Source organism: Pyxicephalus adspersus, chromosome 8, assembly GCF_032062135.1.
Source record: "Pyxicephalus adspersus chromosome 8, UCB_Pads_2.0, whole genome shotgun sequence".
NCBI classification, from domain to species: domain Eukaryota; kingdom Metazoa; phylum Chordata; class Amphibia; order Anura; family Pyxicephalidae; genus Pyxicephalus; species Pyxicephalus adspersus.
In genome coordinates, this window is record NC_092865.1 from 2401205 (window position 1) to 2405295 (window position 4091).

General features: G+C 41.1%; 1 protein-coding gene across 3 annotated transcripts in view; it reads right to left on the reverse strand.

Annotated features, from left to right (window-relative positions):
• The window catches only part of PTPRF (protein tyrosine phosphatase receptor type F), a 552192-nt gene that overhangs the window by 207839 nt on the left and 340262 nt on the right, over positions 1 to 4091 (reverse strand). For 2 of the 3 annotated variants that reach the window (XM_072419313.1, XM_072419316.1), the window contains one exon: positions 1774 to 1859. The exons of the other annotated variant lie outside the window; for it this stretch is intronic. The gene's annotated coding sequence lies outside the window, so the exon portion shown is untranslated. The remainder of the gene's footprint in view (positions 1 to 1773; positions 1860 to 4091) is intronic. 3 annotated transcript variants of the gene reach the window in all.

Below are 4091 nucleotides of genomic sequence, written 5' to 3' on the forward strand. Positions count from 1 at the left end.
ATGGATCCCAATGAGCACCTAAATCTAGAGAGCTATAGCAAGGAAGAGCAAGACAGGTACTCTTCACACTCTCCATATACAGATAATAGGAGATGATCGCTATTGGTGGCAGACATTCTGGAACCTCTGATGGAGCCTAAGCGGAATGTCCAAGCATCCCAGCCAAAGAAGATTAGATTGTAAGACAATTTGGCTAATCGATGAGATCAATAAACAAATCAATAGACATGCAGCGGTCAGGAGACTCAATACCTCTGACATGTTCATTACCAGCCCCGAGGACAGGCGTGACGCTGGCCACATAGGGAGCCAACAAAATGCATCCTATGTGCAATTTTCCGGAACTTCCAATAACAAACCTGGTGTAGTGTCTGGGTGAAAGAAGATGGAAATCTTGGTTGAAGAAGTTATTTTCATCAGCTTTAATAATCCCTGATGATCCTGCTAAAGTCATTGCAAGGCACTTCCTGTTATAAGGTGACAACACTTTGTTGCAATCTCCCAACTGGTTGTCACCCTCTCACACAGACTTTCCAAGGAGCCTACAAGAAGTCATTTCCGCAAACACAACACAGGTATAATCAGATATTTCGGGTCCCATACTAGGAAAACTTCCTGGGCCCTGCTGCATGTTTAAAAGTTCCAAGATTGCAAAAATCAAGCAATTTTAAATAGGGTACGGTATAGAAATACCCTGCCCCCACAATGGTGGCCCTGGGTATAATCCATGTTTATATGCATCACTGCATATAGACATAAAGAGGCTGCTGGAAACCAAAACCTCTCTATTGCTTTCAGCATAACACAAAAGAAGTGAATGCTTAAAATAAATAAGTTCATCAGATCAACAATTTCACTAAAGTGAAAAGTACCAACAACACCAGGGGACACTCAGCTGACATTATTGCTGTAACAGGGAGGGAATACCCTTGTTAGAAGCAAATAACAGCACAAGCAGCAATCCTAGATAAATAAATCTGTAACATTACAACAATGAGTACAGATTGATTCCAAAAAGTCACATATTTTGCAACAGCTTTTCTTGTCATGATTTTGTTCAATAAAACTGAACTGAAGACACACAGATTGTTTTAAACACATAGTAAAATATTGTGATAAAGCTTTATATAGAAAAGACCAATCTACCCGCATCAGTACCCAAAGAGCTGACAATCTAATGTGATGGGCCAATCATCAGATTGGTATAGGTCTGCATCCAGTTTTGCTGCAATATTTAGTTCTGAGTCAGCAGGGGGTGTACAGCACTTCTACAGATAGACCACTGCTTCCACACAACCACAGGCTTTGGAAATCCTAAGACTGGACTGTATTCATCAGATTTAAATAAAAATTTAATTGGGTTTAGAGAATAAATGTGATTTTCATGTTTCTGCTTCCTTACCACACCGCACTGCATACAGGAGAGAAATGTAAATTGCAAAGATGCCCAGGATGGTAATAAGGGGTTAATGGTGGCCCTGGCTGCACAGTCGATAGGGACGCTAATGAGTTTTATTAATGGCTTTCATAAAGGAAAGATTATCAGCAATCGCAGAGACCGATATCTCCATTAGACGGAAGGTCAATATGTGAAATTAGCGCACACGTCAGGGATCGCCCGAATCCCCTGCAACTAATGTACTCAATGCTTCTTCCTATGCAGGGACAGGGGCCGAGGAAAGTGGCCCCTCCGACGTCTATTAATAAAGAGGAGAAAACCTAAATTACTCCACCGCATAGATTGTGAGGTTGTAAAGGAGCTTATGTACTTACCCCAGGGCAATTCTAAGCCAGGAGACCTTCAATATCGGGGGGAAAGTCTTTGTCCTTCACTCTATGTGGTCTTGGATATCCAGGGTCTAATAACCAAACACAAAAACGTCATACAGTACTGCATTCCGGGTATTTAACCGGCACCCTAAGAAAAATCTACACACCTGATTCCGGTATTATCCCCAGAATTTTTTTACACTGGGTGGGAATAAGCCGTAGGTGGGTGGCAGCCCCTGTATTGTGACCCAACATTTCCATAATAATCCACAGCTGGGTGGTTACTGAAAAGTGCCGGGTGGTGCGCCCAGCTAAAAGGGGCCGGGGAGAACACAGAGATCCCATAACAAGGTGACATTTAATGCGCAGTGACAAACCAATGTGATCTTTGCCCTGGGACCAGTTGTATGTTTAATGCAGAAATGTGGTCATGTTGTGAACTTGCAAAAGAAGATTTAAAGTTAGCCATCACTGATCTCTATAGCTGCAGGCAGCAAGGAACAATTCATCATCAAAGCACAATGCTTAAAGGGAACCAATATTATTTGACAGCACGCTGCTACCCCCTTTCTATGTATCTACGCTGTATTTACAATAGATGGCGTTCAAGTCACTATAGGTAGAGGGTGCTAATATACCAAGAGAAGGTGGAAATCTTCTGCTTGAGGATGAATTACTCCTTAATGGCTGCAGCTACGGAGGTTAATGAGTTACAACACATGAGCATTGGAATTACCCAGTCAACCAAAACATAAAAACTAAAATGAGTGGGACTGATTTTTAAATACAAGCTTGGGTCTCCGCCTCCCTCTCTACCTGGTCATTGACAAATCACAGTTCAGATTATGACCAATGGGGAGCAGAGTATGACACTGGGTGTATGAGACCCAAACAACATATAATACCAGCAGCCTGGAAGCACAATGCTATCCCCGCCATGTAGACATCAACATTTTCAGTGTTTAGACCAATAGATGCATTTGCTTTTGGGGAAGAGAGAGGTGGGACTGGTCAGGGCAAGGTCAGTTTGTTCTGGCTGGAGGTCAGCTTTGAATGTAATAAAAATGTATAGTGAGTCAGTTTTTTTTCAATTTTGGACAAGTAAATACTGAATTTAAAAAAGGTTCTATTTCTATTTTGGCCAAAGGGGGCAGTGTTGGGTTTCTTTCTATATATCCCAGGCTATCCTTATCTGCTTTGCTGAAAAGCCTAATTTACGAAGCTCAATACCTCAAGATAAAATGAATCAAAGGGAATGATTTGGGTCAGCAACCCCCTGGGCCCGTCAACATTTTAATTAGAGAAAAAGAGTCTGAAGGAATACAAATACTGCAATATAATTCACATTTTTTTTGCATATTCATGCATAAGGCATTTTGGATTTGGCTGCACTCAGTATTAAAAGTAAAACAGAGATTGTAGTTAATTATAACAAAAAGATAAAAATGTATATAAAATAAATAGTTTACATGGAACAAAAGGCATTATAGTCAGCCATAGAGCCATAGAAAACAAATTGTCAAAACCTCCATCCTAAGGGGTGTAACTGATCTGGCCCATGAGTGGTTTTCTGTCAGTAATATTAAAATTTCTCTTGAGCATAAAATGAATACAAAAGACAAATTGGTGTCACGCAGCAGCAAAATAAATACACTGCCATCTGTATGAATAGAGTATGAGGTGAATCTTCAGCTCTGCATGGCGAGGTATTATAGATCCCCCATACAAAGCTTCCATCCACTTGCTATTTCATGACAAACAATTGATCTGCAGGAATTATTTCCATTAGGAGCCGGCTGCATTCCCACTTAAAGGAACCGGGATCAGCTGAAGGTCGCATGGTGAGGGGGTCAAGGTGACGCATGGGGAGTGGTAGCGGGTCCTGGGGTCAGGAGGGTCCAGGATAAGGAATATTATTCTCATCTGTCTAAGCTTTGATGCAGAGAAGAGAATTCAATAAATGAATCAGAGAGGGAAATATATTTATATTATATTATACTAAGAGACACAAAGATGAAAATAAGAAACAATCTGCATCAGGAAAATCTTAAGCATTACTCACTCATATCGCTCTAACCTATTCTGCAACCAACTATTCACTTCAGTCTTTGCATCAGAGGAGCTTACACAGTCCCCGCACAGTCACACACTAATATACATTTATATAGCTCTGACATATACCATAGTGCTGTACAGAGATCACTGAGCCAGTCCCATCGGTCTCTGTGCACAGGAGCTGACACTCTAATGTCCTCCCACAGTCACACACTATTATTATACATTTATATAGCTCTGACATATACCGCAGTGCTGTACAGAGA